This window comes from Anoplophora glabripennis, unplaced genomic scaffold, assembly GCF_000390285.2.
Source record: "Anoplophora glabripennis isolate ALB-LARVAE unplaced genomic scaffold, Agla_2.0 scaffold6, whole genome shotgun sequence".
Classification (NCBI taxonomy): Eukaryota; Metazoa; Arthropoda; class Insecta; order Coleoptera; family Cerambycidae; genus Anoplophora; species Anoplophora glabripennis.
The window spans coordinates 1,731,668-1,759,402 of NW_019416749.1; the positions used below are offsets into that span (position 1 = coordinate 1,731,668).

Genomic DNA, 27,735 nt, shown 5'->3' on the forward strand with positions numbered 1-27,735 from the left:
TATTCACAAATGTCTCAATTTTTTTTATTGTTGAGTCAATAGGTAGAGGAAATGACATGGTCTGATCACCACGTTCCTCCGACCTAAATCCACTTAATTTCTGTTTCTGAGTATCTATTAATATTTGCGCTGAGTTGTAGCAAATAATTCAAAATGCAGTTACCTTCCTAGAGTTAAACAAACCTTTTATAAAGGAATAAACTTATGTATTGAATGAAATGGTAATCGTAATGGCATAAAAAAATAATAACTGATTTAATTTGTTCCCAGAAATAAAAATTAAGAGGATTCAGGTCAGAGGAACGTGGTGATCAGACCATGTCATTTCCTCTACCTATTGACTCAACAATAAAAAAAATTGAGACATTTGTGAATACAAAATGAAATGCAAAACTACAATAACTACACAAACTGCCAGTTTTATTTCCTTAATTTTGTTTTAGTCACTAATATACTTATTCAAATTAGATAAAGTATATTTGCTTTACCCTTTTCACAGTCTATTTGATAAAAATTACATAATAATAATATAAAATCTGGTTTGATTTTTTTAAATTCACGTATTTCGATAACGGTTGTTCAAGGCGCATATTACAGCTAAGTATATTCTTGCTGATAACAAGTTACACGTTCACATTACGTACTTTAACATCAATGTATTTTTTTTCATTCAACGCCTTAAAGATGTCCCTGCCCCCTTTCAACATAAAACCCTATTCATGTTCTGCTTCTGCTATATGCAGTGGGGCCTACAGTCGAATGAATAAAGTATAAAACGTAGTTCCGTTTGGAAATATCTATACCCAGATGTTTCGTCTGTACTTCCGGTTAGTTTGGGTCTTTATTAAGTGAAGTGTGTAAATGTGAGTCTTCCATTCATTCATTCATTCATTTGTGAGCTTCTAATTCCGTATATGTTAGCGGGGCTCGTTTTGAACATGAATGAGAATGAATGGCGGGCTGTACCATACCATCCCGTGCAGGGTGCGTAATTTCATTTTGTCTTCCAGCAGTTAGCAGTTATAATTTTTGTCTGGTAGGCGAATAGTAGTATATGAAGATATCTTTTATACTACATTTAATAATGTTCAATAGTAATTAATAAACACAGCACCTGTTTATGTTATCTTTTCAGCAGAATTACCCTACTTACGTCACACAGTGACATACCTACTGTGAATGCAGTAAATATTTACTTATTTTGTCACAAATGGGTGACTGAAAATAGCAGCAGTTCAAAGTTGAAATACCCACGAATTATTGAATCCCGTGAAAACCTCTTACTAAAGTAACATAGCATGCGTTTTTCTAATAATGAAATTTAAATTCGTTTTAATTTAGCATCTAAATTCTATTATATTCTTATATTCTTATATATTATATTCTTTACCTTACTATTATGGGAATAATTTACATTATCCTACGTTAGGGATATAGATCTAATACTATAGTTCTATGATTTGAGAATAGGAATAGATGACAGTTATGACATGCATAATACCTACGTATCTACATTCTACTTACTATTAATTGAAAAGAAATTGTGCTATCGTATCGTGGCAATTTGAAATAAATTCTACACCGCAAAAAGAAATGTGGAATAACTAGAAACACAGAATAATTTGAACAATTTGATGCCCACACAATTTATCAGTTATGGTTTTACTCGGCAATGTTTAGCAAAAAGGGGAAACACATACTGTATATTAGGCTGACATAGGATAATGAAAATACGCATACCAGGAATTCGAGAGAGGCAAAAGCATCTCAACCAAGCGAGGTTGATAGCTGGCGCATGCGTCCTAGGGTATTGGCATCAACTCTGTTCTATGCAGAAAGGTTTAAGATTCATTGAAAAGAGCATCCTCGTGAATTTTTTTTTGTTTCAAAGTGCAATAAAACTCCCATTAATAGTATAATATTATAAGAATATCACAGTGTAGGAAAGGAGGATTCTCTAAAGCATAAGTTTCGGTCATAAAAAACCGAAAACATAGGTTAAAAGGCCGTCGACACTAGCTGACATGGCCGCCAAGTAAACTCTTGTGTTCGTGACTGACTGTGCGCAACAGGCGGCCTTGCGTTTCTTCACCCTCTAAATATATACAGTGCCACCCTTGATGTGCAGTGTCAATTCAGAGCCAATGCGACCCTTTCGGCAAGGATTAATGAATGCCTGCATCCGAACGGACGTTATCCCGGTAGATTACGGTAGCCGAGGTAAGTGTACTTTATTTATATTTATAGTGTCTTCGGTGTCTTGGCATGAGTGTGGTAAACAAATAATTTACGTTTGTCGGGGTCAGTATGCATTCAGATATGCAACGTAAATTGGCGAGGGACGTATCTAGTAAAAAAGCATTCATTTTTATTTAGTGAATATCTAATTCATTTCTGGTGACCCGAATATATTTTTAGTTTATCTTTGGGAAAATGAAATGTAAATTGCGCCTTTATTACGAAATAGATACGTACTACCGAGAAATATAAATACATTCAGAATCGGTGAAAAATACTAATTAAAAATACTTATTCTTAAGAATCAAGAATGTTTAAACAAATTGGTTTTAATTTTCATAAACATACTTATCTTATTGTTACGTCATCTCCATTTTTTTAAATGAATGATTTTTTTAATCAGAATTGTAATAAACAAGTCCGTCGTATTAACTCATTGAAATATTCATATGCACTCATCTTATAGTAGGTCTACTAATACTTAATTAGCTTAACTTAAATTTCTTCCTCATCAAAGTAGGTAACTAATTAGACCACTAAAAAATGAGACTTGAATATTGCCTACCTAAAGCCCAAAGCTAAACGTATATATACATACCTACTTACCTAACATAAGTGTTCAATGGAATATTTAGAAGATACACGATTTCTTGGAAGATCTTATTCAAAATTAAACGGTTATTTACTAGGTACCTACTTAGTTAAATATATCTACAATTATTATAGTTTTGAATCATAAAAAAGAGGGTATGTTCTCTAAATGTACAGGAATGATTACCTAACTTCTTAATTTGTAGTCACAAATTCAAGGGAATGATGTATATATGTCTCCAATAATTCATTCATTTATTATCAAATAGTTGAATTAGTTTGATGTCTTTTGAGGGCTTTCCAAACATATTAATGTTTTTCATCTAATATTTTGCGACAAAATTACAATAGTTACCTTACAGGAACTATATTGACTTTATATTTATTTTCGAATCCACCGCCAAGTTTGTATTTGATTTGATGCCTCACGGTATATTTTATTGATAAAAATGGGTTTCTACTTTCCTCTATACATGCGCTCATCGTAAATGTAGCATAAATAACACTTTCAATTGTCGAAGAATTACTCAAATAGTACTCAATATTAAGTACTCGAGGTATTACTTAAGATGTACTCCAAATTATTCTTGCGGTTTCTCCTTCAGGTATAAGGTTAAGATTGATTTTAAGATGTCCTCTCTTTAACGGGGAAAATGTCCCATTTTAGGATAAAGTTGAAAGTCAGAATGTCAAAGACAAAATACTTACATATACCTACCTATTTAAATATTGATTCCTTTTTTTATGTATGTTAAAAAACAGTTGGTATGTCTTTACAGTAAGATCTGACAAGTGGCATATTGAATTTCTGAGAAGAATAGGTATGTTGTATTAAAGAAATGGGAAATTATTGCGCTCCAAAAAATTGAAGTTGCTGTAATCTCGGAAATATAGATGGAAAAGTTATTTTTTGATATTTGCTGTAATTAAACAAAAACTCATACATAATCACTTGTTTTCTCCATGTTTTTTTAATAGTCAAATGTAACATGTTATTAATTTGGCAAGGAATTATCTGTGATTTAATGATGACCTGCTGGAAGTATTGCTGTTGTACTATCTACAAGCATATCTGATTATATCTAAAAAATTTACAACAAAACTTTTTTTAACTAATTAAAACGAAAATTTGAACATTTTGCTAAGATATAAATACAAATTTTCTGCATTGTATTCTAACTGTATGTCGTAGTAAGTGCGCTAAAGGTGCTCCCTGGGGTGCCGCAACATTTTGTCTACATTCATTATCTATCAATAATATATTGACCGATTCGTGATAATTGTATTATCCCTCTTTTTAATAAAACACGAACTCATCTCATTTAATTGCAACAATTTTACCAATGGTAGACTAATACTGAAACATGAGTGATGCGCAAGGATGACAGTTAAGAAATAAGAGCTAACATCTTCTTCACCCTAATAAATTATGTTTCTTCTTCATCTTCAATATTTACGAAGTTAGAATTTCTAAAATTTATGGAGTTTGAAGTTGGGTTGGATCGTATGGGTATAGTTGTTAAAGAGTAAATTACATTGTTGCGACTAATGGGCTAGGTAATTTAATAATTAACAATTTGGTTGAGATTAGAAAAAAAATGTTGATTGTCATTTAGTTAATTGTCATCATTGATAATTGATATTGGTTCTTTTTTATTTTTTGCTTCATTTGTCATAAAATTATGCCTTTAATTATATTGCATATTGCATCGGTAGTACCTACCACCGTTTCAGTTAGGGAATATCAACGACGATATCCAAACCACCCTCTTCCAGACAAGTAAACGTTCAATAGAACCTTCACAACTCTTCGATTAACAGGTGCGTTTCCTAAATCGACTTGTGAAAGACAAAGTAGGATGGATGTACAAGACACTTTGCGAGAAAACAGACTGCATCCCTATCGTTATCAACTGGTACAAGAATTTCTCCCAACGGATCACCCCAAAGAGTCCACCTTTATGAATGGTGGAGCAATCTACTGGATACTCTTTTAAGAACCCTTTTCTGCGACAGAGCTACATTTACGAGAGATGCAACAATTTCCACAACGATCATGGTAGACAATCGAAAACCCTCATGCTATTAGGAAAACGCATTTTAAGAGAAGTATCGGTATACGTTTGGGCTGGAATAATTAATAATGAAGTTATCGGACCACATTTCTTCAATGGAAATTTGAACAGCGAGATGTACCGGGTTTTTTTGGAGAACAATCTACCTCTACTACTTCCGGACATTCCTCTTCAGATGAGAAGAATGATATTACATGATAATGCTCCGTCCTACTATGAAAAATGAAAAGTATCCACTCTTTTTTAAGCCCTCTAGTCTAGCTTTAAACCCCGATATTTCAAGAACTGTCGGGAATTCGGGAAAAGTGGATAGAATCATTTTTGCTTAAAATTAGTCAAATAATTCATATACGAAGTAACTCGGATACCTCAGCTGCCAATTTTGAGAACGAATACTGATAGTTTTTCGAAATTTTATCTTCAGTAAACAACATATAGTAATATACCTAATAATGTGTTCATTGCCTTTTATTAATTATCTGCATTTTTGAATAGCTCATAAAAAATTGATTGATAATTTCGGCGCAATGATTTAAGACGTTTTTCCAGACGAGACTAATACACAACTAGGGAATAATTCTGTTTTTAAATCATAACAGAAACTGATAGATATAAAAATTATCAGATACAGAAAAGTGCAGGTATGTTAGTTTTGCGTAGCAGAACACCACTTCTTACAGACAATCCTAGAGAAGATTTTTTAAATAACACTTTATTTTTACTCTTTACAATATTCTATGTTCCAAATTAGTGAAATTAGTATATCAGTAGTTAATATGGGTGGGTACCATTATTTTTTGGGTTGTGTGGGTGACTTACAATGCACTTCCTTAGCAGGAATCCTTGACCTGCCCTTGTTGTTCTCAGGCCAGGCTATGTGGAGGCAACCCGCTATCAGAACTTCTAGGCTTACTCTGATATTGATTTAGTAACCTCTGTAACTGGCGCATCAAATATTTCCATATATTTCGCCGTTCGTCATTGTCAGCATCTTCAGCTGTGACTTTGCCGTTTACTTGCGGTCTGCTATAAGCTCAACGTGTTAGAAAGAGATTCATATCTATTTAAATTGAAAAATAAAATACAATTTGCAGTGTTGACTGGCGGAAACTAGTTATTAAAGAAGGGTAAAAATTTGATTTTGGCAAAATAAATATTCATCCAAATACTTTAAATTTAAAAAATGCGTAAATTATAACCACATATCATTGTTGATATTCAAACTCGGGACACACTGTATGTAACGGTTCTAAACGAAAATAAAACGTAATCTGGCGATTTCTAAATGTGTAGTTCAATAAAAAATAAAATCTGTTTACGTCGTGTAAAATGGCATCTAAATATAAAGATAGTAAGACATACATATCTTCGAGAAAAAGTTCCCCCACTGAACGGAAACGGACTATTTAATATTGAGTTTTTGTTGCTGGCTGGAGTTGAATGAACTTATAACTAAATGACTTGAACAAATGGCTGACATCCTACGTTGATATATTATTATTCAGAAAACACCAAGAGGGCTTACTTTAATTTTTTGCAATGTACATATAAGCTTTATATAGGTATTTGCAAGAATAGAAGTATGTAGTTATAAATAGAAAGTTTTGCTTGTATAAAGTACACAAACATGTATGGCTCCAGCCAGTATTTCAAAATGTTAGTGTAGAAAACTAGTTGAGCTTGTTTTTTTTTTGCATTTACTGTGGGTTGTAATATTTATGGGATATTAGGTATTATTCTATACAACGTTGGTGTGGGTCAACGGATGTAAAATTCATTCATAGCATTTGTTTTTAACAATACTAGATATATTCTGCCCCTCATGTACTAATTTTATTTCAAAAACGCATTTTTTAATTTTTCATAATAGAGTCAAAAAACGTAACAATTTACTTAGTTTTTCTGTCTCGATTGCTGGTTTTAAAAATCATATATTTTATTATTAGCTCTCTTCTTTCTTTTACTTTATTGAAAAGGTATTGAGTTAATTCACTCATTTTTTTTTTGAGAAATCTTATCAAATGAAGTCAAATAAAATGTTCTTCGATAACAGAAATCTAGGTATACAAAAGATATTTATCCTAACGTATGACTCCTTACTACTGAAATTGCGAGAAACAACTAAATAATAATAAAATTAAAAAATATAATTAATTAAAAATATATACCTATCAGCTATGAATCTTGAAATTGTGAAATAACGCTCACATTCAAAGAAATATCCTGTATTTTTGCAGTACTAGTGTCGCCCTTTGACAAAGACTAATCACGTAAAAAACAGTTACAAAGATATATCTTTTCATATTTTACTTGGGATTATTTCATCAGCTCCCTTCTCTTATAAAATTATAAATATTGAAAAAAATCATATAACTATAATTCATGGTCAATATATAATATACAAGGTCGGAAAGTCCCCATGGTTCATCGGCTGTTACGTGAGAGCGATAAAGAAAGTAATAGAAATCCGTGCGATAAAGATGGCTATAATGAAGTTGTCTAATAGTCACCGCCCAAGAAGTGGATCTTATTTGCGGAAGGGCGAAATGGGCGGTGACTATTAGACACCTTCAATATAGCCATCTTTCTCTATCGCACGGATTTCTATGACTTACTTTATCGCTCTCACGTAGCGGCCGATGAACCATGGGGACTTTCCGACCCTGTATAAACAGCAAACAGTAAAAGCTAGAAGTGGAGGGGAGGTTGCAGGCCAGTAGGGGGTTCGGAGCATCATGGGATCGAAGTTATGAATTAAAAAATTTCACTGACGCCAAAACCATTCATCAAGAATGTCAAAATTCGGATCTGGAATTACTAGAGACTAAAATATGACTATGCTTTAAAAAAATGTGAACGGTTTAAGAAATACACTATGTAGAAAATTAATTTATTTTGACATTCAGTAATTTTGAAATTTTTAACAGTATCAACTTAAAAAATTTAGGATTTTTTGGCAGAGCAAATAATCATTTCCGACATAGGAGGTGCCAGTTGTATTCTATGACTTAGCTAAATGTATAATTGTTGGAATATAAAAGAAGGATTTTTGCAGCTGCCAAATAAAATTAGTCTATTAAATCTATTTTTGTCACTTATGAAGGCAGATATAATTGGACAGCTAGGTATAGATTTTATTGACAAATAAATTTATTAGGAGGTAGAATCATTCATTCAAATCTTTAGTGTCTGTTCGATGATAAGATAACCGTTTTTATATTCAACAGTTCACGCATCTGAAATATTAGCAGTATTTTAAAAGTTAACTGCTTTCAGTATGTTATATAGATATATTTATTACAAAATTTATTCTGAACAAGCTATGCAAAAAAAACTGTTACTCGTGTATATCCTATAAATATAAATGATGTTTGTCATGTTATTATACACGTAGACGAATTTTTAGTTTATTTTGATAAATGAACTGTTTTCTCTGTTTTGTTTGTCGCTTCCGTTAATCGTATCTTACTTCTCTTATATACCTAAAGAAATTTATTACACCCAAATAGCATTAAACAACTGTACTATACAGGGCTATTTATTTAAATATGGCAAAAGTAAAATGAAGGATATTTCCTCTAAGAAACGTTTATAAGTGGAACTTGTAATCATTTATGAAGGCTTCGTACTTAGTGTAATACATCCACTAAATTTGACAAAAACTACTCGCAGAAGGATTTTAGGATTTATTAATACGAAAATTCATTAATTATTTCTCACAGGGATCATCAATTTAGTATTTATTTTGGAACACCTTGTATGTATTCAAATTTTTTGTTTATTTATACAACAGACAGGGAGGCAGACGTACTGCTGCGTTCATTCAGTTTACTTTCATTTATTATTATTTTATATCTTGTTTTTGTTTATAATTCTCTGAATTTAAATGATAAAGTTTAAAATTTCATCAGTGTTCTGCTTGCTACTTTAATAGATTAATTATACTTTCAATTATTTAAAGGCGTCACGTATTTTTAAACAGCATACCTACATAACATGTTTATTGTAGACATTCATTAAAATATTTAGTGGCTTATGAACAGCATGTGTGTGGAATCAGTTTCCGGCAATTTAGACGTAGATGGTAAGATCTTCCTGTTCTTTAGGTTAAATATAAGGCCACATCCGGTTCTGACATCCTTAGACTATCCGGTGGCCTTTTGCATATAGATTATGTTACTTCCTTTCTGGTATGGTGTGATTACTGAAAAAAAAACTCCTTGGAATAAATATATAAGGAGAGGAAAAATGATATGGTGTGCAATGTTAATTATTGTTTAACGCAATTAATTGTTTAGTTGCTGCTATTTTATTTGTACTTGCCATATTGTTTTTCTTATAAACTTTCATGTTGTCCTAAAATTGTTAGGACTGTGGAGCACGAAGAAAACTTACTTAACTACTTAACATAATTACAGAAAACTGAAACAGTAGTCTAGAAAAATTTGCGTTGAGATAAAAATGGGACATGCTTGGAGAGCACTTCTCGAGGAACAGTTCTTTCCGTTTTATGTTCAAAAAGCGCATGCTCTTTACGAAGATAATCGGCCAAGGCATCTTGGAAAAATATCAGCACTCGCGACGGAATTATATGAATTTGCATAATATGCACACATCTGCTTATGAAAATCCACAAACGATTATTGAAACAAAACATCAGCGTAGNTATGTCATCGCTGCCGTAAGTGGATTATCGAAAAAAAATTTTTTCCACATAACAAGGTGCCCTGGATCAAATAAAAGTCGACGGGTCTCACCGTTTTTCGAAAAAAAAATTGTTTAACGAAAATATGAATTTTATGCAGAACTTTTTTACCACGCTGTATATCTTCCGAAAAATGATTGAGAGTGACTATTAAAGAGATGACAGTATAAAAAAATCTTAGGGGAAAAATTTTTAATCTTTTTAAGTTTTTAATATAAAAAGACTTGAAAATAATAATAATTGTTGGTGGGGTCATTCTCTGTTTCAGCAATTCTGGAAAATAACATCCTTTGGGTAAAACGGACTTTATTTCTATCACGAGTTAAGCCTTGTAATTTTTTGATGTTTAAAGCATCTTATACATTTCATAATTTAGAGGATATCGTAGAAATTTAAACCAAAATTTTTTAGCATGACTTCATTTATAATGAGAATAATGAGTCAGAACCTAAGTTTAAACCCTCATTCAAATCTTTAGTGTCTGTTCGATGATAAGATAACCGTTTTTATATTCAACAGTTCACGCATCTGAAATATTAGCAGTATTTTAAAAGTTAACTGCTTTCAGTATGTTATATAGATATATTTATTACAAAATTTATTCTGAACAAGCTATGCAAAAAAAACTGTTACTCGTGTATATCCTATAAATATAAATGATGTTTGTCATGTTATTATACACGTAGACGAATTTTTAGTTTATTTTGATAAATGNATAGCCATCTTTCTCTATCGCACGGATTTCTATGACTTACTTTATCGCTCTCACGTAGCGGCCGATGAACCATGGGGACTTTCCGACCCTGTATAAACAGCAAACAGTAAAAGCTAGAAGTGGAGGGGAGGTTGCAGGCCAGTAGGGGGTTCGGAGCATCATGGGATCGAAGTTATGAATTAAAAAATTTCACTGACGCCAAAACCATTCATCAAGAATGTCAAAATTCGGATCTGGAATTACTAGAGACTAAAATATGACTATGCTTTAAAAAAATGTGAACGGTTTAAGAAATACACTATGTAGAAAATTAATTTATTTTGACATTCAGTAATTTTGAAATTTTTAACAGTATCAACTTAAAAAATTTAGGATTTTTTGGCAGAGCAAATAATCATTTCCGACATAGGAGGTGCCAGTTGTATTCTATGACTTAGCTAAATGTATAATTGTTGGAATATAAAAGAAGGATTTTTGCAGCTGCCAAATAAAATTAGTCTATTAAATCTATTTTTGTCACTTATGAAGGCAGATATAATTGGACAGCTAGGTATAGATTTTATTGACAAATAAATTTATTAGGAGGTAGAATCATTCATTCAAATCTTTAGTGTCTGTTCGATGATAAGATAACCGTTTTTATATTCAACAGTTCACGCATCTGAAATATTAGCAGTATTTTAAAAGTTAACTGCTTTCAGTATGTTATATAGATATATTTATTACAAAATTTATTCTGAACAAGCTATGCAAAAAAAACTGTTACTCGTGTATATCCTATAAATATAAATGATGTTTGTCATGTTATTATACACGTAGACGAATTTTTAGTTTATTTTGATAAATGAACTGTTTTCTCTGTTTTGTTTGTCGCTTCCGTTAATCGTATCTTACTTCTCTTATATACCTAAAGAAATTTATTACACCCAAATAGCATTAAACAACTGTACTATACAGGGCTATTTATTTAAATATGGCAAAAATAAAATGAAGGATATTTCCTCTAAGAAACGTTTATAAGTGGAACTTGTAATCATTTATGAAGGCTTCGTACTTAGTGTAATACATCCACTAAATTTGACAAAAACTACTCGCAGAAGGATTTTAGGATTTATTAATACGAAAATTCATTAATTATTTCTCACAGGGATCATCAATTTAGTATTTATTTTGGAACACCTTGTATGTATTCAAATTTTTTGTTTATTTATACAACAGACAGGGAGGCAGACGTACTGCTGCGTTCATTCAGTTTACTTTCATTTATTATTATTTTATATCTTGTTTTTGTTTATAATTCTCTGAATTTAAATGATAAAGTTTAAAATTTCATCAGTGTTCTGCTTGCTACTTTAATAGATTAATTATACTTTCAATTATTTAAAGGCGTCACGTATTTTTAAACAGCATACCTACATAACATGTTTATTGTAGACATTCATTAAAATATTTAGTGGCTTATGAACAGCATGTGTGTGGAATCAGTTTCCGGCAATTTAGACGTAGATGGTAAGATCTTCCTGTTCTTTAGGTTAAATATAAGGCCACATCCGGTTCTGACATCCTTAGACTATCCGGTGGCCTTTTGCATATAGATTATGTTACTTCCTTTCTGGTATGGTGTGATTACTGAAAAAAAAACTCCTTGGAATAAATATATAAGGAGAGGAAAAATGATATGGTGTGCAATGTTAATTATTGTTTAACGCAATTAATTGTTTAGTTGCTGCTATTTTATTTGTACTTGCCATATTGTTTTTCTTATAAACTTTCATGTTGTCCTAAAATTGTTAGGACTGTGGAGCACGAAGAAAACTTACTTAACTACTTAACATAATTACAGAAAACTGAAACAGTAGTCTAGAAAAATTTGCGTTGAGATAAAAATGGGACATGCTTGGAGAGCACTTCTCGAGGAACAGTTCTTTCCGTTTTATGTTCAAAAAGCGCATGCTCTTTACGAAGATAATCGGCCAAGGCATCTTGGAAAAATATCAGCACTCGCGACGGAATTATATGAATTTGCATAATATGCACACATCTGCTTATGAAAATCCACAAACGATTATTGAAACAAAACATCAGCGTAGGTCTTCTGTTAATGTGTGGGCTGGAATAATAGGGGATTACCTTATTGGCCCTAATTTTTTTGATGACCTATTAAATGACGATTTATACCTACATTTTCTCCAAAATCAACTTCCTCTTTCTTCGAACATAAAACAGATATGTGGATGTGCCTCAAGACGGCACACTGTGACACTTTAGTGTAGCTGTTCGCGAACATCTGAATGCTGGATAGATGGATAGATCGAAGCGGACCTTACTGTGGACACTTCGGTCAACCGATTTAAATTATATGGTTTTCTTCTTCTGGGGCCGCTTAAATTAGTTCATACTATCGGATATCTTCAATTTCATTGAATTGAAAATAATACAGGGCTGCCAAACTTTTTGGGAAGTAGCGGGAATTTTCATCGAGTTAGGAGGCATTTTTTAAAAAGCTTTATTTGAGAAAATGGAAAACAACTTTTTTACTTTTAGTGTTTGTTAATGTGTTATTTAGTTATTTAATTAATTTAGGTTCGATTTCCTGCCAAACGGTTAGATTTAGCGACTTATACAGGGTGTGGCGTGTATAATACATAAAAATTAAACTACAGCTTCCTGATGATATTTGTAATAGAAAAGTCTTATAAAAGTTATATTTTTGCGTTTTTTTTTGTAAATTAAAGTTCAATTATAGATCAAAATATTTTCTCTGGAACGGTCCTGTCCGTGTGCTGTACGATGAGTTACGTGCTGTAGACCAGCCGCGTAAACAAATTGTTGTTGAAAGATAGAAAGATACTTCTCTATTTTTGGGGAATTTTTCAATGCAAAAGTATAAATTAAGAAAATTAGATATTTAAAAAAAATGATATTTTCTAATAATAATAATTAATAGTAATTACTATCTTAAATGCATTGTTGTTACTGCAAGAGTTCGCAAACAAAACCACATCCGTAAGCATCTGTAGTTGCCAACTGCGTGCACTAAACAAACTCCATTAAAATATGGAACAAAATGAAATAAAACTTACCATTTCTAGAGAAAATGTTGAAATTGATCCCCATTAGCGCGGATACAGGCATGGCACCGACGCACCCAATTTTGGCGAATATTTTCCCAAATTCCAGGTATTCCCCTAATTGTGTCAGCAGCTTCAAGTATACGGTTTCGCAATTCTTCCACCGTAGCAATTGGAGTATTGTAAACCAATGACTTCAAGTGACTCCAAAGATAAAAGTCCATTGGAGTTAGATCGGGTGACCGAGGTGGCCACGGTACAGGACCAAAGCGTCCAATCCATCGCTGAGGAAACATTTCATTTAAAAGTGTCGTTACTTCTCGAGTACTGTGTGGAGGAGCCCCATCTTGAAGATAAAACATTCGTGCCCGAATCCACATCGTCCAATAATTCAGGCAACCGGTTCTTCAAAAAATCAGCATATGTTGCTCCATTTAGTCGTCCTTCAAAGAAATAGGGACCCACAAGTACATCGCCTATTATGCCAGCCCAAACATTTACCAAGAACCGATGTTGAAAATGAGTTTTCCTAATCGTAAGGATTTTCATCGGCCCATATGTGCATATTATGGAAATTCACTTCATCACGGGTAAATGTCGCCTCATCTGTTACACAAACATAAGCAGGAAAGTCTATTTGATTGGCACATTGCCGTAAAAACCATCTACAAAAACGCATTCGTTGATCACAATCCGGGGATAAAATCTGTTGAACTGGTTGCAGATGATAGGGGTGCAATAGCTGGCCCCTTAAGATGTGACGTACGGTACGATATAAGGTTCCTACTTGCTGTGCGAGTCGTCGAGTACTAATTGTGGGGTCTTCGTCAAGATTTTCCAATACTGCATCTTCAACATTAAGGTTCACTTGCTGACCACGTCCTTCTCCTCGAGGATAAACACTTCCCGTATCTCGCAGCCGCTGAACGCAACATAGGATTGTATTTGCACATGGGGGGTAACGTGGCCATCGTTCCCGGTACAACCTAGCGGCCACGAGCACATTTTCTCCAGCTGCACCATACACTAACACCATATCGACACGTTCGGAAATAGTAAATGCATTGTTTGTGCACAAACTAAAAAAATTAAGCAAAAGCAAGAAATAAGAACCTCGTTTTTAATGTAATCGGCACGCTATTCTTATGTTTTACTTCTATATAAAAATTGCACTGTCACTAACGTGGAATTACAAAATAAAAACTTTTGTCTGGAATCTTTCACTTTTTAACACTGACGGGTCGTTGAACGATGCTTAATATTTAATAATTAAGTGAATAATGAATTCAATACAAATACCAAATCAGTTGATGCACACATTTTCTGACAATGTAATCTAACCTTCCTTTAGTATTACTAGTATTAGATTATACCGACTTAAATTATAAGGTTGCATCTCGGGTCGCCTAAAAACATTTCCAAAGTTTTTAATAAATAACACAGAGTCGGCCTTCATTTTCGTTGAATAAATGAAGCTGTAGTTTAATTTTTATAGATTATACACGCTACCCCCTGTATAAACAGTACCTTTTTTAAAGTTTTCTTTATTACATTTCAAATAATATCAAGATCAGCAATAACCACTAACGCTAAAAGGTTATGGCAAATTTTCCTCTTTTCGATTGTTGCTAAACTGCTTTCTAGCGGCGCTTAATGAAATTTTTCTCCAATTAGCACAACAGTGCTCAATCTTCGTAGTGTACGTGCTAAATATGAGCTATAACTATTAAATTAAATCAATTATTAATATTATATGTATATAGATTACAAAATATGCTTTTTGGATGTTACAAATAACACGTTTCAATTCTGCAAGTGGATGCTGCGATCACCGCAATACTAAGTCCTCTTCTACTCAAGCTGGCCATATCCGGCCCCCACTCAAGCATTTCCTGTGTTGCAAGCACGAATATAAAAAGTAAAGACAGTGAACACGCCGTTTAAACCTTAACATAGAACGTTGACTCGCTATATTTTTATTCCTGTAGGTTTCTCTGCGGCATAAGCGTACTACACATTCGTTTATAGCTGTAGTTTTGAAAGTCATAATTTCGTGTGAAAATAAAAAAGCAGTTTACTTTTATTTATTTAATCAATAATAAACAAATTGGTCCAAAAAGGATTTTAAAGTATTATTTTCCAATTAAAAAACAAGAACAAGAAGTTAAAAACTAAATGAATATAATTACCTAAACTAACTAAGGATTGAAATTTTTAAGAAGCGGCAATAGATACCTACATGAGATATATGAGAAATTTTCAACAGATATACTTACGGAAATTGGTTTAAATATCCATTTCCTATCAGTAATCATTTATATTTTTCCAAATTATGGCCAGTTTGTGAATGTTTTATTCAAACTGTATTATCTGAATTTAGTGTACGAAAATTTTATTTGTATGCAAGTTTCTGCCAAGTATCGGACATTAAAAAACTAGAATAAAAATTGAAAAAAAAAATAGTTTTCAGTGTGTTGCCTTGTAGAAGATTACAAACATTTTTCTCAAACAGAAGACATTTTTCCGAATGTTATTTTGCAAATCCAACAAGTTCATAATAATTATTTGACATTTGACGTACATTTTTAGTCTCTAAAATTATTTTATATGCGTATTTTCGACAGTACAAATTCAGTTGCGTTGTTACGGAAATTAAAATGTTTTTACTTGCATACTTACTTTCAATTTACATTTATTAAATTTCCAGGTATTTTTTTATTTCTAACCAATACCGTAGGAAAAAGTATACAGGGTGTTAATGATAAGTTTTGACAAACTTGAATGGCGTATTCTACCAATAAAATAATCAAGTTTTTCCCTATAAAAATGTTTGATAGGTCGCTTCCCTACGGACATACAGGGTGTTAAAAAGTTTCAAATATTTATATTATTTTTCCTGCAACTTCACTGGCATAAAATATTGAGTGATAACATTTGGGGGATGACATTTTTTTAGTAGAGACTATTTTTTTCATGGATAACTTATGTCATCCTGCAAATTTTAACACTCAATCTTTTTTGCCAGTAAAGTTACAGGAAAAATCATATAAGTATTTGAAACTTTTAAAACCCTGTATCTCTGTAGGGAAGCGTCTTATCAAAAATTTTAAGGCAAAAGTTGATTATTTTCATCGGTAGAATACGCCGTTAAAGTTTGGCAAAACTTATCATTAACACCCTGTATAACTAAGGAAACCATAGTATGTAAGGTAGGACTGTCTGTGCATTAGTTTGTTGCTAATTGGAATTGAAGATTTGTAAGGAAATTATGTTATATATACATTTTTAAATATTTAGGACAATCCCTCTTTTTTTAATAACAATCTTTTCTTTTAATATATTTTTAAGGACCGCCACAGACATGCAGAAAAGTAATGCTAAATGATGGAACTTAAAATTCTACCAATCAAAAGACCTTTTATTATTTATAAGTTGTACTAAATTTCATTCAAATCCGTGTACACAAGAGACATACATAATTTACACGGTTTTTCTTTGTAAACTTTGAAATGTACCAAACATTAGCCTCTATTATAAAGACAATAGTCTTGCATATTTCAGGCCAAGCAATAGTTTCAAGTGTTTTTTTTAATATAGACATATACGTGCACATACTCTTATACGAGATGGCAGTTAATTCCCGGGAAACAGTCTATTACAAATAAGTAGGATGTCCGCCATTGTCGCCTCATTGTTGGTACGAGGGATATGAATACGCTTTTTGTAAAAAATGTCGCTATAAATGTATCAATATATTTTAATATCTGTAAATGTAAATCGTTATATTTACTATATTTACATTAATACGCATAAAGGGCAACACAAAATATATCCAAAAATATGTTATATTACCAAAATAATTAAATACTTATACATGCATATATGTCAAGTCGTCAGTAATAAAAAAATTAAACTATTTAGTTGGTATTATTGCATATTAATTTACTGTTGTACAGGGTGAGTCTGATTTAATGTCGGACAGGGAGTTAAGTAATAGTGCTTTTATCTGAAAATTTTTTCAATGTTCCCTCTTAGAGATAAAAAAAAAATGTTTATATTTTTCGGAGTATCGAAGGAAATAATCAAATTATATTTTGTACATGTCATACCTGAATAGATTGTTGTAAAGTTCCCCAAACAACCAGTGGCTGAGATATGGACAATCATTTCATTAATTTAATTTTAAAAAAGTATTAGGAAGCTTACAGTTTTAAATGAAAAATGTTCCTTGAAAGTGTTTGCTTCTTATCACGTCACAAGTTCAATTTTTTTATTTTTTATTAAAAGAACTGTAATTTTGATAGAAAGTGTTAGATAAATGTTATTTGATATATTTTTTCGGGATAAATCCAAGTGTATTTTGAAGAGTAAGTATAGTACTTTAGAACCCCATTAATGGTTTCAACAAAAAATTTACCTTTCCATGTGACATAACCTCAAATATGTCAAAAAATCGCAATTTTGGCACTTTTAGGTTAGGATATCTAGAAAACCAGAGCCAATTGAGAAATTTGGACCTCGGATTCGAATTCAGCGCACCAAAATCCTTTGGGAAAGTATATTCGTGTTGTTCGGTTAAAATTTTATCGGCCTGTGTAATCATTTGACGAGGTTATTGAGAATCTTGGAAAATGTAAGCTTTCAAATCAACAGATAATTTGTTTGTGATATTTCAGAAGAGGAATTATTGTATTCAACCACACAACTGATTATAGGAAGGAGTATAGTAGGTATTATGAATGAACTATTATTTTACGTAATGATACTTTCTATTTTAACTTAAGTGCTCATTCTTAGGCGTGTCAAGTATTTACTATACTGTGATGTTACCGCCTACCTAAAAACACAAATTCAAATAAATATCTAATACAACAAATAATAACACCACGAAATATTCAAAGGAAGTGATTATTTTTAGATTGTTTTGAACATGTGACGTTGTCGAAAACATACTTCAAATATCCGGTGAAAAGTTATTTATAAATTCTACAAATTTAGATCACTCTCCTTGCAATTCAAAGACTTACTACTTTTCAGAAAGTGCTATTCTCGACATTAAATTTGTTACGGAGATCAACTTTTTTTTTGTATCATGGAACAGCTTTGAAATCAAATATAAAAATATTTCATTATTTTCACCATATTTTTTCTTCATTTAACTTTGGTACAAAGTATAGTAATAAATACCGATTCGCGCTTTTTCTTAGTTCTTTTAATTTTTGAAATAGCTACGTGTTGCAGATATATATTAAAAGTAGTTTTAGGTAGCATTTCACTTTTAATCCTTCATTCAGGACAAACAAGTTAATTTAAATCGATACCGTTATTATTTTTTATTCTATTTTAAAGATAAGCTTTGAATAAAGGTTTGGATTGGAAGTTATTTATAAATGTAAACAATGTTTCCATTACGGATTTTTTAGAAATTGTACCACTAACTGTATTTTTCTTTTTAAAAGTCTTAAGATGTAGAACTAAAGATGAAGGTTGTAAAGCATTGTAGAACTATTGAAGTACATTTTAGAAGAAAAAAAAATATAAATTGAAGTTTGTTTTTGGGGAGGGGGGCAACTTGAAAGACAGATGCAGCTATATCATCCGATTCAGTTCTTTCAGCAAGTCGAATATACAATAAACACGCATACCGTGTGATTTTGTTAAAAAATGTTCGGTGTGTTGGTCTGTGCGCGCACGACGCTTTCAGTTCGTTCGGAGTAAAATGCTCAAGTCAACAAGTCAATACCTGCATTTAATCGACTTTTGTTTTTTTTTTACAATATATTTCGTTCTTGTTTGAACTTGAAACCATTTCACCTCTCAAAAGTTAGTATGGTACACGCAAAAAAGTAGTAAAAATAGTATTCACTATGCTCCGAATAAGCAGAACAAACTGAATTGGTTTTATTCTTATAAGAAATCAGTACGATAACGATATTAAGGGAATTAAACCTTGATGTGTCAAAAATATATTGCAGCTGCTCTTCATCCACCTAATTTCAACAATAATAAACAACTGTTCAACTGCGATCCCCGATGTCCTAAAAATATCTAACGATATATAGTTTTAAGAAGGCGAGAGCTGTTCTAAACGACCCACTCACTTCGTAGATACATGTAATGTTAAATGTAAGGTGTATATCAAACTGTAGTAGGCAGAATGTGATTAGGCCCGTGGGTTGGATATTAGGTGTAAACTTCATTCACTGGTTGTTGTTTAACGTAAAAAAGAAATTAGTCCGAGAAATATGTAAACACCAGCTGTTGTGTTAAGGGGCTGAATGTTACTAAGTAACGTAAATAATTCTTCGGATTCGTCTCAAATTATTGTTTTCCTAGTATAATGTAAAATCCCCTCAGTGTTGTAACCATTTCGCTGGGAACAATTTTACCCGACAGGTGAAAACGTCAAGGATGAACGACGTGTATAGTTTCAGAAAACAGGCCTTTCTGTTGCTTAACAACTCTTGGGTACTGTAAGCTGTAGAGGCTTTACTCTTTCTCGATTATTTTGCCCTTCGAGTATTGTTCTGATCAAAATCGTTACGAAACTGAGATGTATTGGCGAAAATCGACATGTTCGCCTGTAGTTTTCGCCCATACGTTTCAGTTTTTGAACTAGCGAGGAGTTTAAGGCTGGTATTTATAGACAAGAAATCGCGCTTTTAGTAAGACAGTGACAGAACTTGTTACTAAAATTACCATCTGAAACAGCTAAAATATGCCAGGTTAATTAAAAATAAAGTAAAGATTAAACTAATGTCCTATCAAATCGAAAGTTAAAAATTAATTAAACATTTTTAATACGAAATCTGTTCAGAAAATAACCGAACTTTTTGAATTACGCGCGATATTTAGTGATTGGCAGCATTGTGCTGCCATAACCTCCTCTGCAACCACATGTTGATATCTCATTTAGTTCTCGTGTAATCGTTATTTGAGTGTAACCTGTTTAAGTGTTACTGATAATTTTTGAAATGTGCGATTTTCTGGAACAACGTAAAACTTTGCGTAAAATTAGGAAAAACTTTCTTTCGCGGAAACGTTTCAGTTTTTGAAAAAAGCTTGCGGATGGTTTTCACGAAAGTGGTCGTCAGTCAATTGAAGATGATTTTCGACCAGGAAGACTTTCGACTTAAAACGAATAACACCCTCACGATTAGAAAGTCAAAGATTTGGCGCGTGCAAATTGCAGATTGCCTGACAGAGAAATTGCAGAAGAAATCAGCATCTCAATTCGGTCATGCCGTGAAATTATGATTGAAAAATTGAACATGCATCAGATTGTAGCAAAATTTATTCCTCGTTTGATGACCGAACAAAAAGAAAATCGTGTGGACATATGTCGGCAACTCCTTGAACATTCCAATGACGATGAAACATTCATTTGAAGGATCACAATGGATTGACAAAGGATCTCCACGCTCCAAGAAAGCACGTCAGTCTCGATCCAGCGCCAAAGTGATGCTCACTGTTTTTTAATGAAATTGTACATTTTGAATTCTTGCCTCAAGGTAAAACAGTGAATCGTGTGCACTAACAAAGCGTTTTATAACGGTTACGTGAAAAAAAAAATCGTGAAAAGAGACCAGAGTTGCGCGAGACAACTCATTCTCTCACCATGCCAATACGTTAGTTTTATGCTATAAATCAAATTATATCCTCCGTCACCCTCCTCACTCGCCAGATCTGACTCCTTTCGATTTTTTCTTATTTCCGAAATTAAGATCAGTGTGAAAGGTCTCCGTTTTCAGACTATTGATGACATCAAAGCATATTCGTCACAAACTTCAAATGCCATTTCAAATTCATATCCAGGAAACACCGCTGGGAAAAGTGTATGGACAGGGGAGCGTTTAAAAAAATAAAGGTCGGTTATTTTCTGAACAGACATCGCATGCTCGTATGTCACTTTCTGTAAAAGTGCTTTTATGTTAGAAAATACATTTTTGACACTCGTATCGTTTTTACATCGATGTGTGTTTTTCTGATTGTATATTCTGATCCAAAGGGACTTTTTACGTGTTACTGTATTTTTATCTCAATTAATGTATTAATAAAAAAGAAGTAAACCCAAGTAAAAGACTAATTATGGATCAACGTGTACAGGAAACAGGAACGTTATAGTACAGTAAGTACTATGATGAAGACTTCCGTAGATACTTATGAAAGAAATATGCAACAAGAAATTATAATTATTGTCAGTACTAGTTATTTTTTTATACTCGATGGTTAGGTACTATAAATTAATCTTATTTAAAAAACTAAGGAGTAGGCCTAATATATCTATAATTTATATTTTTTACTTTCAGAAACGAGTTTTTTAAAATTCTTACTTGATCAAAACATGTTTTTGCTGTTTATAAACAGTTAGCATTAACGAATTTTATTAGCATTTGAAATTGGATGCCTTTATATTCAGATACATAGATACATGATTCTTATTTTTATTATATTTTTGAATTTATTTTCTTAAAAGTTCCTCAGTAGTGCATTTTGAAGTGCATATATTTTATTTTAAGTCTAACATTAATTTTAATTTTAAAACAAAACTATTTACTTAATTCTTGCAACTTATCGGCGTTTACTTTGCATAACTGATTAATCGTTTACTAAATAAAAAAATGTATTAAAAGCAATGCGGTTTGTTTTCACGATTGCTTGATTTACACTTTTTCCGCTGCACACATTCCCGTAATCATCTCTTCAAATAAATAGGAATGTTGCTGTTTCAGTAAATCTGGTTACGTCGTTGATTCCTCATTGTACGTTACAACTATGAATTATTAGAAACACAAACGGATGGACATTTGTTTCAGTAACAGTTTAAAAATCCACTATGCCTAGCTTTATTTCGTTTGCCCCGCGGCATGATACTGGATTGACCGCATGTCCCCCTCGCGTACCGGGGCCCACATCCGTGCCTTGCGTAGCGCGGTAGCCGAACCGGTAGGTAACAGGTCACTATGTTTTTCTCTCTCCACGAGGATCGTCCTCTGTCTTCTCTTTCTAGAATCTGAATTTTATCTCACCTCTTGCTACAGTAGCGTAACCTTGGGCAGGGAAATACTCGGCGAATTCCGATATGCCATACTAATAAATTTGCGGGAGGATGATGTTATTCCACAATTTAATCATTAATGTGTAATTAGGTATCCAGGTACTCTACCGACATACGTCAACGGCTTTTTGCTTTCTTAAAAAATTGTGAGAGCTCAAATAATATTTTTTTATCTCAATAACAATAACAATTGAAATAACTTAAACTCTGCAGTCTGGTGAACGTTCAAATAGAAGTTGCTAATGTTTACAAGGTAAATTTTGAAAAACATTATTTGAGCGCGTCTTTGATAATAAACTCCGTAAAATATTAGTTGGCTAAAAAACTGTTCTAATGTTACATTTGTTACCTATTTTCCTTAATTTTTCCGACAGTACAGGTATATATATGAAATTTTTGTGTGAATGTAATTTCTCTTTGTTATCTAATAGAATTTGTGTTATTTTCAATATTCCTAAAGACTGTTTCAACAAAATTCTCAGGGTATTGATTATTTATTAGTACATTCTCTATGAATTTTAACTCATTATTAAAACTTTGGTATTTAGAGGAAATCAATTTGGCTCTATCATACAAACATTTAACTACGCCTTTTTTTATATCAGTATGATGCTTTGAATTAAAATTTAGATATATCTTAGTGTGGTTTTCTATAAACACTTGTTTGACATTCTTTAAAATACTTAAAAATATTTGTATCTCAATGAAACTTGATATGGGGAAGTTTTTGAGGTCGCCGGATGTGAATGTAAGCTATGTTTTTCTGTAAAACACAGTATTTTGTTGATACATATTTTGAGAACCATTTTTTGCTATATGACAAGATCTTATACATGCGTTTGTTATTAATATAAATTTGTTATATTTTGTATAATAATGAATAATAAATGTTTATACGTTTTCTTTCATAATTGCTATCTCCTGTATTTAAATGTTAAAAATTGATATTTTAGTAATACTTGCGTTATGTATCCAGTTAAATCTACGACACTGGTAGAGTATAATGTTTTGGGTTTGTCTCTTTTATACACAAACATATAACAGAGCGCAAACGTTATTAGTTAAGGTGTGGTTTTAAATTGTGAAAAATGTAATTTATAATTTACGTATCTATATAATTATAAATTCATACTTATTTGGTAAGAAATAGTGATGTGGTATTCGTAATATTTCAATCAGACGGAATGTATTTAAACTGTATACTGCTAAATAGTTGATATATAAATGAAAGCTATTTGTGTAGGAGGAAAATAAAAAAAAACAAATTAAAATAATAATCTAGTCCTATATTATTATAAAACCGTAAAATTTGGCAAAACATTCTTAAATATTTGGTCAATAATTTAGCAATAATTTGTTAATTTGGCTTTCAGTTGAAAGAATAAGATTGAGAAGAAAAACGGCACTTCTGCTAATCTAGGTTTTATGGTTTAGAGACTTTGCAATATATGACTCTAATCACGAATTTGGCCTACATATTCAGTACAGTAAGATAAAAAGAGTAATATTTAACTAGAATGAGAAAAATATTAAATATAATTACTTACATTATACAATATGGAGAATAAACAGTATCGAGATAACTTACATACATTATTTTCACTTGAAAAAGTAGGATGGTGTCCCAAATCGGTTAATTTAATAAATTTATTATAATAATAACAAATAACATAGTTTTTATCCAAAACTATCCAAATTTAATGCTAAATGAAAACGGAAAATAGATGGTGGTGCAGCTTATGTCGTATGTCAATGGTAATAGTAGTTTCAGGAAGATACCGTTTTGTAAATATTATAACTACCTACTAACTGTCAATGAATGAAGAATTGCTAAGAAAAATATAATTGAATTTGTTACAACAGGATATCGGTTATTGATTAGTTAGACCTAAAATGAGATTGCGTTTGGAGATATTATTCTATAAAAAAAAGTCTAAAACACAAGCAAGTAGTGCATTTCTTTCTAAAGATCAATGACCATTTTTTTAAATTTGAAAAAAAATGGCTATCACTTTAGTCTGTTAAATAAAAACATTTGCCTATCAAATAGTAATCATTTATTTCTAAGGCATGTTTATGGCGCATTTTTTGGTCATGTTATAACTCCTGTACTATCAGAAATAGACTCTTACAATAAATGTTTTAAAAATATTTACTATATTTTTTATATTTGTTTCTCTTTACAGTCATTTGATTAGTTATATTTTGTTTCAGAAGATATTTTCCAGGAATTTAAAAAACGTTCGATCTTCAAAAGCAAGAGGGACATTTATTTCCAACACTTTTCAGGAATGTGAAACAAGTAAGTGATGCCTTTGTGTAACCATATAATCTACATATTTTTAGGTTTAACCCTCAATATTCAAGATGCATTACATTGATATGCAAGTCGATAAAAGTAGTAAATTACATTTTTATTATAGCAACATAGCAACGTTTAAAATGAAATTAGAAAAATAATAATATTAGTTGCTAAATTTTAATTTTGTATTTTTAATACACACCAATAAAAATTATTAAAAAACTGCAATGTCTGAGGGATAGAGAGAAATTATTTTCTTAATTTTTGTATCTAGGAAAAAATAATAAGGTCTAAAGATATAACTTACTTATACTACTACTTTATTATAAAGGTATTAATCTATTTTTTTTCCTAAAAAATCCAAATGAAGTCAAACAAGATTTTTTAGCATTTTTTTTATTTTGATTGCTTAGATATGCAAAAGCTAATAATAGAATATATGTTCTTCAAAAGTAATTACAAACATAAAGTTTGAGGAATCTGTTTCTAGTAGTAAAGGAATACTCGCAGTTAAAATTTATTCACCCTGTATCGATGAATTGAATTTGAATAATACCCCTAGTAGCACAAGATATGGTCCCAATATTGGGGTCATTTAGTCCCAATATTTGGAAGATTTAGCCAGTATTGGTATCATATTGATAAAAGATGTATACAGTCAATATAATTCCTATAAAGGTCCAATAGCTTACAACCAGTAGATTTAAAAAATATTCTGGTAATGTCGGATAATGGGGTTTATATTTTCTATAATATATATGATTCATAACCAGTATTATATCAAAATCTGTCGCTTACAATATTTGGCCAATTGTAGAAAAAATATTTTTCTAATATGGATGAAATTGTTGAACAATTAAGTAAAATAGGAACAGGCTTTTGTCGACGGTCCTGCAATATTCTGAACATCTACTAAAACTAACAACACAAAAGTTTTTGTAGAAATGTCTATTCGAATACGTATGCTTTTGATGTCATATAGTTTTTTTTCTAACATTAAAGATTATATTTCAAAATTACATAGTCTTTTAAAGGACTGTAAAATCCTTAGGGATTATTTGGGAAAGCCGATTACTAGGCGAAAAAATGTTTGAAATGTTTATATTGTTTGAAATTATTTATTTATGGTACACATATAATTTTTTTTTCTGTGAACAAAAATATTTGAAAAAGAAACTTCAATGTAGTGTTGAAAACGAAAATAAGTATTTCGATTCTCGTAACTAAAGTGAAGTGCGTGATATAGTGGGCATATTTTTTTATTTGTTTGTTGTTTTCACAGACTTTTAAAATAACTTTTGACTAATCCTTTTGGCTCAATAGTTTACTTAATAGTGTTTTAATTTTCACTGGATCAAAATTACATCTAGAATATTTTACTTATGCGAGCAATAAATGACTTGTTACCAGAATTTTCGGTGTAAATTTTATGTGTTATTGACTTACTGATATCAAATTTTTAATCATGATTGCTATGAGATCATCACTTGCGTTCCTGTTAATGTATCTGCTTTCATGAAAACTTTATATTACTATAGGGAATTATAAACTCGACAATTTTTATTTTAAATTTAAATTTAATAATAATTTTTAAATTATTTTTAATCAATACTTTTTATATAACTTGAAATATTTGCATTCGCATTCGTATTACATTGTAAAATATTAATGTTGTCATGTAAAATTGTAATTCTACAACTTAAAATTGTAATTTTAATATGTAAAATTTTTGTTGTACACACCATTTTTACAATGGTGTTGTAAAACTATTTTGTGTTTTTTAGGTTCACACAGTAAAATTGTATTATTTAGGCCCGGTACTTTGAGTCTCGGTTAAAGCTGGATTAACTCATCAGACTGATTAGACTTTACATATACTGATTTANGTTTACTTAATAGTGTTTTAATTTTCACTGGATCAAAATTACATCTAGAATATTTTACTTATGCGAGCAATAAATGACTTGTTACCAGAATTTTCGGTGTAAATTTTATGTGTTATTGACTTACTGATATCAAATTTTTAATCATGATTGCTATGAGATCATCACTTGCGTTCCTGTTAATGTATCTGCTTTCATGAAAACTTTATATTACTATAGGGAATTATAAACTCGACAATTTTTATTTTAAATTTAAATTTAATAATAATTTTTAAATTTAATCAATACTTTTTATATAACTTGAAATATTTGCATTCGTATTCGTATTAGCGAATATCGAAGACAAGAACAAGAGAAGAGAAGACTAATAACTTGGCCATTTTTGGATCAAAGATGGGCGTTAATTGCTCTAACTATACCACAATCTATCAGTCTAACTTAATAGACTGATGTATTGTTTTTTGTAAATATTATTTTTTCTTAATCCAACGATTTACGACAACCTGATTTTCGCAAAAAGATTACTGAAAAAATACACCAAACATTAATATTAATTTGACCGCTCTAACAAAATTGTCAAGTGTGTCATGAAAACAATCAAGTCATCATAGAGATAAATGCCATTAAAGTAAGAAAACACATTATCATGACGTCACATGACAACACGTAACCGTGCCAACGATGTGTTTTTGTTTTTAAGTTTCCAATTTAAATTGTCATATATCGTTGGATTCAGAAAAGAATTCTCAATTAAAATAAGTAGAGCAACATACATATTTAAAAAATAGCAATCGCTAGGTGTTATAAGCGTTGAAAAAAATACATTCTCAGTTTGTAGAATAATTATTAGAGTCATTAAGACCAATCGTGTTTTTGGTACCAAAAATTGCGGAATATTGCGGCGTTTTATCAGGTATGTGTCACATACTGTTTTGACCAACTCTGTGCGAGTAATAAAAAACACAGTTGGGTGGGCCCTTATTGTATGACTATGGTGCTGCCTGATGTTTTTAGATCGTCTGTACGTACGGCCTCCGAAAGGTCAGTCAAAGTGTAATGTTGAGCATGTCGACGGGTAGGAGGAGGTCGGTTATAAA

General features: G+C 31.4%; 1 protein-coding gene across 2 annotated transcripts in view; it reads left to right on the forward strand.

Annotated features, from left to right (window-relative positions):
* Positions 1 to 1,851: 1,851 nt before the first annotated feature.
* The window catches only part of LOC108912155 (protein sprouty), a 68,887-nt gene continuing 43,003 nt past the window's right edge, over positions 1,852 to 27,735 (forward strand). The window contains exons 1-2 of one of the 2 annotated variants that reach the window (XM_018717336.1): positions 1,852 to 2,220; positions 24,668 to 24,755. The gene's annotated coding sequence lies outside the window, so the exon portion shown is untranslated. The remainder of the gene's footprint in view (positions 2,221 to 24,667; positions 24,756 to 27,735) is intronic. The other variant, XM_018717345.1, reaches the window with a different exon arrangement.